The sequence below is a fragment of the Chrysochloris asiatica genome, unplaced genomic scaffold (genome assembly GCF_000296735.1).
Source record: "Chrysochloris asiatica unplaced genomic scaffold, ChrAsi1.0 scaffold00012, whole genome shotgun sequence".
Classification (NCBI taxonomy): Eukaryota; Metazoa; Chordata; class Mammalia; order Afrosoricida; family Chrysochloridae; genus Chrysochloris; species Chrysochloris asiatica.
In genome coordinates this window covers 14,777,915-14,794,112 of record NW_006408530.1, presented here as the reverse complement: position 1 = coordinate 14,794,112, position 16,198 = coordinate 14,777,915, and positions in this window count along the sequence as shown.

Below are 16,198 nucleotides of genomic sequence, written 5' to 3'. Positions count from 1 at the left end.
TGCACAGGGTTGCTACAGGTCAGAGTCTACCCAATGGCACCTAACAACAACAACAACAAAAGCAAACAAAACCAAATAAAACTCAAATAATTACTACTGCATTTAAGTGAAACAAAATAAAACAAAACACAAACAACTTATGATTCCCATACAGTAGCTCTGCTCTATGTCCTTGCTGATTTAGGAGCTGGCTAGAATAGCAGCCGTATTCTTAGATGCTCTAAGATACACAGTTAGAATGTATTGTAAATGGTAAATAGATCCTTACTTAATTACATATGCTATAATGGGATTGATATTCAAAGTATAGCCCATAGATTATAGATGGGTAGCACATTCATTGACCCCAACCCATTGAACATGAATCTCTAAGGGTGGATGGAGTTCAAGCAAATGTTTTAATAAAAATTCCGTTTAAATATCCATTCAAGTTATTTTGAGGATTTGAAATTTGAGAAGCCCTTATGGAATAAGGCTTTCCCCCATGTTGTTATTTACCTGTGAGAGCGCCCATGAAAAACATGACAGGAGGATGTTTTTACTTTGTTGTTGTTATTTAGTGCTGTTGAGTCAGTTCCAACTCATAACAACTCTACATAGGATTTCTGAGGAGCGGCTGGTGAGATTGAACTGCTGACCTTGTGGTTCAAACCAACCTTGCAGTCCAACACATTATCCCATAGTGCCACACCAGGACTCCGTTGCTTTTACTCTAGACCCATATAAAAGTTCAATCATCCTACAAATATGATTGAGAGAGTGGGTAGAGCCACACTCTAATTCTGCACCTTACTAACATTGCATTATTTATGTGACTTGGAAAATTCACTTACTCTTTTTCTGTCTCATCTTCTCACATCTGTAAAAAGGGAATAAGAATAGCACTTATCCCCATATGGTTGGCAGAGAAGATTAGTTAATAAATGGAAGATAATTAGGTTAGTACCCATTGTTAAGTGCTGACAATCCAGTTCCAACTCATAGTGATCCTGTTTAGGGTTTCCAAGGAGCGGCTGGTGGGTTTGAAATACCGACCTTGTGGTTAGCAGTCCAATGTTTATAGACCCACACACACACATGAGAGTGAGTCAAAAATCATCAACACTCTGGTTATATTAAAATGCCTGTCCATATCCACACCTGATGACAACTTGACCATGCATGTGAAATGATTCTGCCAAATAGATAAGAGACAGTGGATCATGTGGCAAATCACTTGCAAATAGCCATGACTCTGCCTATGAAATAATCCACCACAAATTTGGGTTTCAAAAAAAAGTTTGTGCGAGATGGGTATCAAAACAACTAATAGACAAGCATAAACAGAAGGGTTAGGGCATTTGCAAACAAAATTTGGACCAATCTTCAAATAAATGTAAACATGTCTTTTAAAAAAATTTGTTATTGTTGACATGGATTCATCACTACAAGCCTAAAAGTAAAGGGCAGAGTATGGAATGGAAAGATCCTCAATCACTAAACAAGAACAAGTTCCAAAGTCAACCATCAGCTGGAAACTTGATGCTTACAGTTGTCTGAGATTCTTAAGGGTCAGTATTGGAACACTATCAGGTTCAATAATCAATAGTGTTTATTACAATGAGATGCTCACTGAAGAGTTGAAGCCTATACTTCACATTAAATGCACAGGACTGCTATTCAAGGACCTTATGATCTAACATGACAGTGTAAGTCCACACACCTCTGTCCACACTGTTGACACTGCAAAAACTTCATTTGAAGTGTTAAGGAATCCTCCCTATAGTCCTGATCGTGCTATCGGATTTTCACCTGTTTGGATGAAGATTCAACTCTGATGAAGAAATGAAGACAGTAGTGCATTTGTGGCTCACAGCTTAGCCTAAAATATTTAAAATAAGTGAATACAAAAGCTTGTTGACAGATGGACAAAATGTATTGAAAAGCAAGAAGATTATGTTGAAAAAATATGTATTAGTCTTTTCTAAAACTTGATTAAAATAAATTCTACAATCAGAGTGAGGATAATTTTTGACTCACCTCATATATTAAGTTAAATGCTGTCAAGTAGATCTGACTCATAGTGACCCTGTATAGGGTTTCCAATGAGCTGCTGGTGGATATATGTGTGTGTGCATGTGTGTTGTTGTTATTGTAAGTGCCATTGATTCAGTTCCGACCCATATAAACCCTGTGTATAGGGTTTCTGAGGAGCAGCAGGTGAGCTTGAACCACTGACCTTGTGATTCAAAGCGACTTTGCAGTCCAGTGCATTAACCCACAGTGCCACACCAGAACTCAAACATATATAAACGTACATACATATATATATATATATATATATATATATATATATATATATGTTGGAGTCCGGGTGTAGCACTGTGGGCTAATGCATCAGACTGCAAAACCACTTGAACTGCAAGGTCGGCAGTTCAAGCTCACCAGCTGCTCCCCAGAAACCCCATATAGGATTGCTATGAGTCGGAACCGACTAGACAGCACTTAACATCAAGAACATGTATATATATGTATATTTAATTCTGGTGTGGTGCTGTAGGATCAGCACTGGATTGTGAACCACAAGGCAGTTCAAACCCATGAGTCAGTCACTCTTAGAAAGCTCTATAAGGGTTGCTGTGAGTCAGAACCAACTCAATAGCACTTAACAACAATATATGTATATAGTTGATACTATTGTTAGTTGCCATCAAATTAATTTCAACTCATGGAGACCATATATATATAGTATTTAACTGCTTGCTCCATAAGGTTTTTTTCAAGGCTTGCACTCTTTCAGAAGCAGATCAGACTTGTCTTCTGAGGTGGGACTAGGTAAGTTTAAACTGCCAGCCTTTAGGCTAATATTCTACCACTTTATTATTTGGGTCACCTTATGCTGTAGGATAAGTGTGGTTCTTTAGGATAAAACACTGGATTACAAAATCAGTTTGAACCACAAGGTCAGTGGTTCAAACCCACTAGCCACTCCTTGGAAATCCTATACAGGGTCACTATGAGTCAGAACTGACTTGATGAAACTTAACAACAAAAAAACAACATATTTATAATTGGGGTACTGGTGTGGAACTGTAGGATAAGCATTAGACTGCTAACCCCAAGGTCAGTGATTCGAACTAATCTGCTCCTCAGAAACATTCTACAGGGTCTCCGTGAGTTGGAACAGACTCAATGGCACTTAGCAACATCAAAAGCAAATATAAGACATTTTCTCTTTCTCAATACAATATCTAATTGTACAATGGTTTTATTTCAGATACAAATTTATTCAGATTCCTAAATTTCATAGATTTTACTTTATAGTAAATATATAAAATAGAATCTCAGATTTGATTTTATCTTTATACTGAAAATCTTTCTTGCCAATATAAAAATACTTCAATAAAGTAAAGTAGAGAGCAGAAATGCAGTGAAGATCTCCATCACAAATAACACAGAATATCAGATGAAACAAGTTCAGATGACAGATCAAAAACTCTGAACCACATATATAGGAATATTTTAAAACTTTGAAGGCTTATAGCCAGTGGAATTTGTAGCAGAAACAAGAAACCTCATACTTTTGAAACTGCCGGGCTCAGTGGCCTGGAGCCACCAACAGGGAAGTCTGACTACAAATTCCACTGGCTATAAGCCTTCAAAGTTTTAAAATATTCCTATATATGTGGACAGCCAACAAACATATGAAGAAATGTTCATAATCACTAGCCATTATAGAGATGCAAATCAAAACAACAATGAGATATCATCTCACACCAGCAATAACAGTAAAGATAAAAAAAAAAATTAGAGGACAATAAATGCTGTTGAGGATGCAGAGAAACTGGGATGCTCCTACATTGCTGGCTGATTGCAAAATGATCCAACCACTCTGGAAAGCAACATGATGCTTCCTCAGAAGGTTGCAAATAAAAATAGCTTATGATCCAGCAATTCCTCTACTTGGTATTTAACCACAAAAATATGAGCCATAACACGAGTAGATATATGCACACCAATGTTCATAGCAGCACTATTTACAATAGCAAAAAGATGGAGACAGCCTAAGTATCCATCAATTGACGAGTGTGTGAGCAAACTGTGGTACATACACACAATGGAATATTATGCTACCTTGAAGAATAACAAGGAAGCTGCAAGCTATCACATAACATGGATGAACCTTGAGGACATTATACTGAGCAAAATTAGTCAGTCACAAAAGGAGAAATACTGCATAGGACCATTATTGTAAAAGACTTAAGAAAAAGAAGCTACACTAAAAGCGGGGGGGGTGGGGGGAACCACAATTCTTGGCTGGTTACTGGGACATGTGGGGTAGGTTAAAGGGAGGGAGGGGATGGTGGGCACAGGGTAGGGAATAGACACAGAATAGCTTGGATGCTGGGAGAAGTATTTGTGTTTGTATGTGTGTGGGAGGGGGGCAACACAGAAGATGGGGGAGGGGAATGAAAGAATAAGGCATGTGGGAGAATGTTTGGGCAGGTTTGCATGGACAAAGTGGGATAGAGGTAAATAATGATGCATGCAGAACCTTGAAACAACAGGGCTCTGGGATACAGGGATTGAGGCATAGTTTGAATGGTAAAAGAGGGGAAATAATGTTAAGATGCTTGAATTTTTGTTTCCCTTGCATACCATTGTAAAATAGACACTTGAGTGGGAGAGAAAGGAATAGCCAGACACATCACCATAGAAAGCTTGTAAGTCTGTCTTCAGCCTGTAATTGATTGGGATACCTAAAATAGGGCTACAACTTGCCCAGTGAAGGAGGCTTCCTGTGGAGCCTTTGCATTGCATAAGACCATAGGTAGAATCCTGAATCCCATCCAGAATCTCCTGAGGTAGGAAATCTCCACCCAAAATGACAAGCAGACCAGCCTGGAGTGGCTAGGAGAACAGAAGATGTTCCTTGAACGAAAGACTGGCAGGAAAAATAAAAAACAATAATGGCAGTCTGACTAACTACTACAAGAACAAGCAAATTGTTCACCCAGGACTAATCAAGTGGTCGGTCCCCTTGGGCAAACCCCCTTCCAAGACTATGACTCAGTGGGAATACACAAGCAGGCATGTGGTCTGACTGGTGACCACGTTGGTCACTGATAAGAGGAAGTGGGGAAAAACAGCAATGAAGTTGTGAGCTAAGCCTGACCATGTTCAATAGACTTCTGTCAACCCAGGTTGAGACCTTATTTGCCAGCAGTGTGGCAAGAGTTGGGGATTCCTGGGCCCAGTGACAGTGACATGGCCACCAGAGGACTAGAGCAGAGTGTGAAGTGTCCAGCTGATATGAAGTGAGGGGAGATGTACTAGAACACCCATACTTGCAGATAATACCCACTTGACCTGGCTTCAATGGCTGGATGATCAGAACTAGACTGGAAAAAGAAAGAAGAGGAAACAAAGAGTAATCTGCTACAATTTGATTAACTTGACCTATATTTACGGACGTAGTAGCTCAAAAGAGGGAACAAATCTTTACAGTGAGGATCATTCCCACACCCTCAGCACACAGGGATGGGCAACTTAGACATTGGCTACCCAAATTGGGGGGAGGGGGGTGGCTACAAAGGCAAGAAGTGTCTGGCTTACAAGCGTTCAAGATGGAGCCTAGTTCCACTATGTGTGGGGGAAGGTAGAATCTCCACTGAATTGTTTCCAATCTGTGTGGACGGAGCTGATGAAAGGAGATGAAGACTCCTGTGGTGCAATAGTGAATAATTGCTATCAGGACTGAATGTGAGGATTAGAAATGTAAAGGTAGACACTTTGTAACAAAGGAAGGGGAATGGTTGACTTTGCAGTCCAGGAGCGGAGGTCCCTGGGACCATCAAGTGAGAAGAGGGGAGTGCAAGACCCTACCAAGAGAAACAGTGACACCAGAGATGGAGGCAGAGATGATGACTGAAGAGATGGAGCAGCTGAGGAATCTGGACTCATGGTGGGAAAGGGGCTGTGTGTTGAGTGCCATTGAGTAGGTTGCAACCCATAGAGACCCTGTATAGGGTTTCCAAGGAGCAGCTGATGAGCTTGAACCACCAATTCAAATGGTGTTGCAGTCTGGTGCGTTAACCCACAGAGCCACACCAGAACTCCCAAAGATGTGTAGCTGTGCTTTATTGAAGATGCAAAGACTTTTGTTTGTATGGATCATGACAAACTATGGACAGCATTGCAAAGAAAGAGTATTCTGGAGCACTTAATTGTGCTCATGAGGAACCTGTACATAGATCAAGAGGCAGTTGTTCGAAGAGAACAAGCAAACACTGAATAGTTTAAAATTATGAAAGGTGTGCACTAGGGATCTGTTCTTTCACCATGCTTGCTCAATCTGTATGCTTAGCAAATAATTTGAGAATCTGAATTATATGAAGAAAAATGTGGCAATAGGATAGGAGGAAGATTCATTAACAACTTGTGATATTCAGACGATAACAACCTTGCTTGCTGAAAGTGAAGATACTAACTGAAGAAGATTAAAGACCAGAGCCTTCAATATGGGTTTTACCTCAATGTAAAAAGCCAAAATCCTCATCACTGGAAAAATTAATATCACAATAAATGGAGAAAGGGTTGAAGTTATCAAAGATTTCATTTTGCTTGGATCAACCATCAACCCTCATGAAAGTAGCAGTCAAGAAATCTAACAACATATTGCATTAGGCAAATCTGCTGCACAAGACCTCTTTAAATTGTTGAAGAGCAAATATATCAGTTTGAGGACAAAGGTGCACCTGAACAAAGCCATGGTATTTTCAATAACCTCATATGCCTGTGAAAGTTGGACAATGAATAAGGAAGAATGTAGACAAATTGATGCTTTTGAGCTATCGTGTTGGAGGAGAACATTAAAATTACCATGGACTTCCAAAAGAACAAACTGATCTGTGTTGGAAGAAGTACAGTCAAAATACTCCCTGCAAGCCAGGATGGCCAGACTTCATCACTCATACTTCATACATATTTTCAGGTGGGACCAGTCCCTGGAGAAGGATATACTATTTGGTAAAATGGAGGGTCAGAGAAAAAGAGGAAGACCCCAACGAGATATATTGGCACAGTGACAGCAGCAATGGGTTCAAATGCAGCAATGATTGTGAGGTTAGTGCAGGACCGGGCAGTGTTTCATTCTGCTTTGCACAGAGTCTCTACGAGTTGGTACTGACTTGATGGCACCTACAATAACAGTTGAGCTTACTCATGCATATAAAATGGTGAGAAGGAAGAAATTGAATAATAAACAAGTAATCTGAAAATTTTAAATATTTATTAATCTCTAGTTATGTTTTAGTGATGTGCATGATCAAAAATATTTCAATAAATCTTCCAAAATTAAAAACATGATTAGCACACTAAATTATTTAGTTCTTACATACTAAGTATAGAATTCATTCTATAAACTAATTCTCAATAAAAGAAAACAAAAAACAAAAAAAATCCCACAACAATTTATTGAGCATCGGATACTCTCACTGTATGAAACTGGAATAGTCTGTAACCACTGGACATAATTATTCTTCTGTTATGTATGTACAAATTAATGTTTGAAATATGAACAATTAAATACTCTACCGTTATTATGGGTCAGAAATTGAATTAAAAGGAAATATCTGTCTATATCAACAGTTGTTGCATCAAAGATGTTGTTTATTTGGCAAACTCGAAAAACACTTTTCTACATTTCTCAGACTCCCTAAAATTACACTGAGGCAATGTGTCTACTATCAATTAATGGACTATGAATGGAAGGGGTGTATATTCCAACCAAGGCAGATAAGGTGCAGTATGATCTCCATGTGTCTCCATATTAAAAGATAATTCTGGAAGAATCCTCAATATTGCAAAATTTTGAGACAGACCATATGTGAGTAAGAAATAAATCTTTGGTTTAACACACTGTGATTTGAGGGCTTATTTGTTGAGGGTGCATAGTATAGTGCCTGTCCTTAAATTCCTTTATGTTGTACTAACTTACCCTGTCCTCTGATCAGTTTTCCTTCCCAGTTTCTCTGTTCCAATACTGGAATTACTTAGTTTAATTGGCTATAACTATGAACAGATACATATCAAAATTCTGATGAAAAATGTTAGTTAAACCCTGGTGTCACACTAAAATATTTGTTCTGGCCACTGGTTACTACCTTTACCATTTTCCCCATTTAGTATTATTAATGATTAATATTCTGTTCAAGCCACATTATCAACCAGAATTTCCTTTCTTTCTCTATTTCATTGAGAAAATGAAGGCAATCCCATGCCTCTGTGAACCGTACACTGGAAACAACTGGCATTAGAAGTCTTCTTTCTATACATCTGAATATAATGAATATATATGAATAAAATTAATATTGTTGTTGTTGTTAAATGCCGTCTAGTCGGTTCTGACCCATAGCAACCCTGTACAGGGTTTCCGAGGCTGTAAATCTTTATGAGAGCAGAAAGCCTCATCTTTCTGCCACGGAACAGCTGGTAGTTTCAAACTGCTGACCTTAAAATTCGCAGCCCGATTTACAACCACTGCGCTACCAGAGGTCCTACATCTCCATAATAAGGATATACTTACTTTTAGAGTCCTGATGTGACATTGTAGAATAAACATTGGACTGCTAACTACAAGGTGGGTGGTCCAAACCTACCAGCTACTGTTCCGTAACACTATACTTGCATGAGGGTCACTCATGCTGTTTATGTGGCTGGAAGCTGTGCCATACCGACAACATCATCCATGGTGTACATCTTTCAAGCAATGATTCCAGACATGGACACATTAGAAAGAAGATATGCAGACCACTTCTGAATGATTAGTCACTGAAAATCTTATGAATAAGCAGCAAAACACTGTCAGATAACTTGCCAGAAGACAAGCCCCTCAGCTGTAAGACACTTAAAATACAACTGCCTCCTCAGTGTTGAGTTCACTTTAATGATGTGAATGGAGTAAAGCATTTGAGACATTCATTTGCTAATGGGGTGAAACTCGAAATGTGAAGAAACATCTGCAAAAATCCAGTATGTGTCAGAATATGGAATGTACAAAGTATGAATCTATGAAAATTAGAGGTTGTCAAAAAAAAATTGAAATGAATAAAGATCACTATCCTAGGTATTAGTAATCTGAAATGGACTAGATTTGACCCTTTTGAATTTGACAATCATATAGTTCATTATTCTAGGAACAATAAATTCAAAAGCATCTGTGTCACATCCATTGTGAAAACCTTTCAAAATCTATCTTGAAGTACAATGTTGTCTGAGATAGGATATCTGTAAATCTACAAGGAAGACCAGTTAATATGACTATTAATCAAATTTACACACCAACCATTAAAGCCAATGATGTTTGAAGAATTCTACCAACTTTTCAGTCTACAATTGATTAAATATGCAATCAAGATGATAATTATGCAGTAAGATGATAATTACTGCTGATTAGAATGTGAAAGTTGGAAACATTAAGTATCAGTAGTTAGAAAATACAGCCTTGGTGATAGAAATAATTATGGAAATCTCATGATAGAATTTTGCAAGGTCAATGGCTTATTTTTTTAATGTTTTATTGTGAATTATGTGATCGTTTACATGAGAGACTATTAGCTTTACTTCATCCTCTCATATATCATTTCATTGCCCGATTACAATCCTCTCCATGCATCATCAAACAACCAAAGGGTACACCCTGCAAGCACAAAGCCCCTCTCCAGATCTCTCTGGATCTACAGTCACCAGCTGCTCCATCTTTCCATGTCATCATCTCTGCCTCCATCTCTGGTGTCACTGTTTTTCTGGGTAGGCTCCTGCCCTCTGCTCTTCCCCCTTGATGGTCCCAGGGAACTCCGCTCATGGACTGCAAATTCAATCACTCCCCTCCTTTTGCTACAAAATGTCTACCTTTACATTTCCAACCCTCACAGTGAGTACTGATAACAATTATTCACAATTGTATCACAAGAGACCCATCCCCATCTCCTTTTATCAGCCCCACCCAGAGAGATTAGAAACTGCTCAGTGGAGATTCTACCTTTTTCCATGCCCTCTGGATCTAGGTTCCCTCTTGAAAGCTTGTAAGCCAGTCACATTTTGCCTTTGTAGCACCCCCGCTAACCAATGTTGAAGTTGGCCATCCCTGTCTACTCTGTGTATCGAGGGGGTGGGAATGATCCTCGCTGTAAAGATTTGTTCCCTCTTTTGAGCTACTACACCCATACGTGTAAGTCAAGTTCATCAAATTGTTATCAGATTATTCTTTTTTCCCTCTTCTTTCTACTTCTAGTTGAGCTCTGATCATCCAGTTTTTGAAGCCATGACAAGTGGATATTATCTGCAAGTGTGGGTGTTCTTATAAATATGCCCTCTCTTCTTATCAGCTATATGCTTCATTCTCCACTCTAGTCCTCTGTGACTATGTCACTGACTCTGGACCCAAGAGTCCCCAGGTCTTGCCACACTGCTGGCCAACTAGGTCTCAATCCAGGTTCACACGAATCTATTGAATATTGTAGGGCTTAACTCGTAGCTTCTTGCTGTTTTTCCCTCACTTCCGTTTGTCGATGACGAACGTAGTCCACCAATCACAGCATATGTCTGCTCTTGTATTCCCATTAAGTTTTAGTCTTGAATGAGAGTTTGCTCTGAGGGGACCCAACCATTTGCCTTGATGTCTCTTGGGCTAGCAGCTTGCTTTTTCTTGAATAATCAGTCAGACTGCATTATTGCTTTTGTATTTTTACTCTGATCTTTCTTTCAAGAAGTATCTTCTGTTCTTCTAGAGGTTCCAGGATGTTATGTTTGTCCTTTCTAGTGGAAATTCCCACCTCAGAAGATTCTGGATGGGGTTTAGGATTCTACCTATGGTCTTATGTAATACAGAGGCTCTGTGGGAAAGCTCCTTCACTGGGCATGTTGTAGCCCCATTTTAGGTATTCCAATCAGTTATAGGCAGAAGATGGACTTAAAAGGTTTCTGTGGAGATATTTCTGGCTGTTCCTTTCTCTCCCCATGAAATGTCTATTTTATAACAGTATGCCAGAGAAACCAAGATTCAAAAGACAGTCAAGCATCTTAACATTATTCCCCCCACCCCGTTTGCCCATTCCAACCATGTCTCAATCCCTGGATCCCAGAGCCCTGTTAATTCCAAAGTTGTGCATACATCATTATTTACCTCTGTCTCACTTAGCCAATGCAAACCTACCTAATTGTTTTCCCATCCAATTTGTTCTTCCATTCCCCTCCTCCTTCTTGTGTATTGTGCACTTCCCTAGCACCCAGCCTATACTGTGTCTATTCCCTCCCCTGTGCTCCCCCTTCCCCTCCCTCCCCTCACCCCACCCCCACATCTCAGCAACCAGCAAAGAATCCATCCCCCTTTAGTATGGGTTCCTTTTCTTAGTCTTTTAGAGTAGTGGTCCTATGCAGTATGTCTCCTTTTGTGACTGATTAATTTCACTCAACATAATGTCCTTAAGTTTCATCCATACTATGTGGTGGTTTGCAGCTTCCTTGTTATTTTTCAAGGTAGCATAATATTCCATTGTGTGTATGTACCACAGTTTGTTTATCCATTCTTCAGTTTATGGGAACTTAGGCTGTCTCCATCTTTTTGATATTGTAAATAGTGCTGCTGTGAACATTGATGTGTATACATCTATTCGTGTTATGACTCAAATTTCTTGTGGGTAAATACCAAGTAGAGGAATTACTGTATCATAAGGTATTTCTTTTTGCAATGTCTGAGAAGCTCCATATTGCTTTCCAAAGATGTTGGACCATTTTGCAATCCCACCAGCAATGCAGGAGCATCCCAGTCTCTCCACATCCTCTCCAGCATTTATTGTCCTCTTTGATGAAGATCAAAGAACACAGCCTTTGGTATGGATTACATCTCAATATAAAGAAAACAAATATCCTCACACTGGACCAATAAACAACATTCTTATCAACAGAGAAAAAAATTGAAGTTGTCAAGGACTTCATTCTTCTCAGATCAACTATCATCATTCATGGAAGCAGCAGTCAAGAAATCAAGCGACATATTGCATTAGGCAAATCTGCTGCACAAGACCTTTTTAAAGTGTTGAAGAGTGAAGATGCCAGCTTGAGGACTAAGGTGCGCCTGACCTAAGCCATGGTATTTTCAATTACCTCATATGCATGTGAAAGTTGGACACTGAATAAGGAAGACCGTAGAAGACTTGATGTTTTTGAATTATGGTGTTAGAGGAGAATATTGAAAGTGCCATGAGCTGTCAAAAGAACCAATAGATCCATTTCGGAAGAAGTGCAGCCAGAGTGCTCCTTGGAGGCCAGGATGACCAAACTTCATCTCTCATACTTGGAACACATTGTCAGGAGGGACCAGTCACTGGAGAAGGATGCTATGTTTGGTAAGGTGGAGGGTCAGAGAAAAAGAGGAAGACCCCCAATGAGATGGATTGGCCAAGTGGCAGCATTGATAGACTCAAGCATGGTGACAGTAGTGAGGTTGGCCCAGGATGGGGCAGTGTTTTGTTCTGCTGTGCATAAGGTCACTATGGGTCGGTACTGACTCGATGGCACCTGACAATAACAACAACTTTTTTTGATATTTGCTGTTATTGCTGGTGTAAGATGATATCTCATTGTTGTTTTGATTCACATCTCTCTAATGGCTAGTGATCATGAACATTTCTTCATATGTTTGGTGGCTGCCCGGATCTCTTCCTTAGTGAAGTGACTTCATTTTCTGTGCCCATTTTTTAATTGGGTTATTTGTCTTTTTCTTGTAGAGTGTTGTAGTTTCCTATATATTTTAGAAATTAGTCCATTGTCTGATGTATCGTTGTAAAAGATTTTTCCCATTCTGTGGGTTCCCTTTTTACTCTTTGTGAAGTTTTTGATGCACATAAGTTTTTAATTTTTAGTATGTCCCAATCATCTATTTTGTCTACTTTTGTTTTTTTAGTTTTCAAAATATTTGGTAGTAGTCTGTGTATGCCCTGAATTACAGCCCTCATATTTGTCCCTGTTTTTTTTCATGAACAGTCTTCATAATTCTGGGATTCACATTTAGGTCTTTAATCCATGCTGAGTTGGTTTTTATATAAGGTGTGAGATAAAGTTCTGGTTTCAATCTTTTGCATATTGCTTTCCAGTTCTGCCAGCACAGTCTGTTGAAGAGACTGTCACTTCCCCATGTGATATATTTAGATACTTTGTCAAAAACCAGTTGGCTGTATGTGGATGGGTTAATTTCTGGATTCTCGATTCTGTTCCATTAATCAGTGTGTCTTTCATTGTACTAGTACCAAAATTTATTACACTGTAGCAGTGTAATAAATACTGAAGTTGGGAGTGAGAGGTTTCCTACCTTATTCTTCTTCTTTAGCAGTGCTGTGCTTATCCTGGGTCTCTTTCCTTTCCATATAAAATTTGTAATTGTTTTTTCCATCTCTTTGAAGAATGTTTTTGGAATTTGGTTTGGGATTGCACTATATGTGTAAATTGCTTTGGGCAATATTGACATTTTCACAATGTTAAGTCTTCCTATCCAGGAGCATGGTACATTCTTCCATTTTTGTAGGTCTCTTGGTTTCTTGTAGTAGTGTTGTGTAGTTTTCTTTGTATAGGTCCTTTATTTCTCTAATTACATTTATTCCTAGATATTTAATCCTTTGGGCAGCTATTGCAAATGGTATTTCTTTCCTAATGTCCTTTTCAGCACTGTCATTTTTGGTATAGAGGAATCCAATTGAGTTTTGCATGTTGATCTTATATCCTGCCACTTTGCTGAATTTTCCAGTGAGGTCTTATGGATTTTATACTGAGACTTTGGGGTTTTCTATGTATAGGATCATATCGTCTGCAAATAGAGAGAGTTTTACTTCCTCTGCCAATTTGGTTGCCTTTAATTTCCTTGTCTTGCCATATAGCTCTTGTTAAGACTTCCAGCACCTTATTGAATAGGAGTGGTGACAAAGGGCATCCTTGTCTGGTTCCTGCTAGCAGCCGGGATGCTTTCAGTTTCTCTCCATTGAAAGTAATGTCGGCTGTCAGTTTTATGTATATGCTCTTAATTTTGTTGGGGAACTTCCCTTCAATTGCTACTTTGTTGAGTGTTTTTACCAGGAATGCATGTTGTATTTTGTAAAATGCCTTTTCTGCATCAATCAATATGATCATGTGGTTCTTTTCTTTTTCTTATTTATATAGTAGATTACATGGATTGTTTTTTAATGTTGAACCATCCTTGCATCCTTGATATGAATCCCACTTAATCATGATGTATTATCTTTTTGATGTGCTGCTAGATTCTGTTGGTTAGGATTTTGTTGAGAATTTTTGCATCTGTGTTCATGAGGGATATTGGTCTGTAATTTTCTTTCTTAGTGATGTCGTTCCCTGGTTTTGGTGTGAGGGTTATGCTTGCTTCAAAAAATGTATTTGGAAGTTTTCCATCCTCCTCTATAATCTGGAATAATTTGAGTAGAATTGGTGACAAGTCTTCCCTGAATATTTGTTATAACTCACCAGTGACGCCATCTGAGCCTGGACTTCTGTTTGGCAGCTTTTTGATGACTTGATCAATTTCTTCTTTTGATATGGGTCTACTTCACTGTGTGTAAGTTTAGGTAAGTTGTGTTTTTCTAAAAATGTATCCATCTCTTCTCAGTTTTCAAATTTATTGGAGCACAACTCTTTATAGTAGTCTGTTATTATCCTTTTGATTTCCTTTGATTCCGTTGTGACATTGCCCATGTGGTTTTTGTGTTATTTGTGTCTTCTCCTTTTCTTTTGTTAGGTTTGCCAATGGTCTGTCAATATTGTTAATCCTTTCAAAGAACCAGCATAAGGCCTGTTGATTTTTTCTTATAGTTTTTCTGTGTTCTATCTCATTTATTTATGCTCTCATCTTAATTATTTCTTTTTTCTTGGTTACTGTAGGTTCCCTCTATTGGTCTGTTTCTAGTTGCTGGAAATGTGTTAATGTGTTCATTTTGATTCTTTCTTTTTTTTTTTTTTTTTAGATGTGCTCATTTATCACAATGAATAACCCTTTCAACACTGCTTTCTCCATGTCCCAATGATTTAGGTATGTTGTGTTTTCATCCTCATTTATTTCTAGGAACTTTCTAAATTCACGGTTAACTTCTTCTATTATCCTGTCACTCCTCAGCAGGGTGTTATTCAGTCTCCATATATTAAACATTATTCCCTTGGTCTTCTTATTGTTGATTTCTAATTTTATGGTATTGTGTTTGGAAAAGATGCTTTGTAGTATTTTGATGTTTGTAAATTTATGGAGGCTTGCTTTGTGACCTAACACTTGGTGAATTCTGGAAAATGTTCCATGTACACTGGAAAAGAATATATATTGTGCTATTGTTGGGTTGAATGCTCTGTACATGTCTATGAGGTCAAGTTGTTTGATTATGCTGTTTAGTTCCTCTGTAGCTTTGTCAAGTTTCTTTCTGGTTATTCTATCCCTTTTCGAAAATGGTGTATTTAAATCACCCACAATAATTTTAGATTTATATATTTCTTTCTTCAATTCTAGTAGGGTTTGCTTTATATATTTTGGTGCTCTTTCATTTGAACCATAGTTGTTAATTACGGTTATGTCATCTTGCTCAATCGACCCTTTAATCATGAGATAGTGTCCTTTATCTCTTATGGTGGTTTTTGCCTTACAGTTTATTTTATTAGAGATTAGTATTGCCATTCCTGTTTGGTTTTTATTGCTGTTAGGTTGGTATATTTATTTTCCATCCTTTAACTTTTAGTCTCTTTTTTACTTTGTATGTAAGATGTGTCTCTTGTAGGCAGCATATTGAAGGGTCTTGTTTTCTTATCCATTCAGCCACTCTCTGTCTCTTCACTGGTGCATTTAATCCATTCAGTGTAATTATTAATAGGTATGGATTAACTGCTGTCATTATGTTAATTTTTTGTGATGCTTTTTCTTCCTTTGTTCTGCTTGCCTTCTTGTGTTGTGTTCATGTTTTCTGTGCTATTTCTTGTTGGTTTCCTCTTTTTTTTAATGTTTCCTTATTCTGCTTGTATCTTCATTTTCATGGTAAATTGTGAAGCATTAATTTTATTTGGGTTTACCCTATAGTCTGTTACATTTTCCTTGCATTTAAGACAGTCTATTGAATCCTGCCATCTAATCTACCTCCTCACCACCTAGATCACTGTTCCTATATTTTTCTCTTCTTTA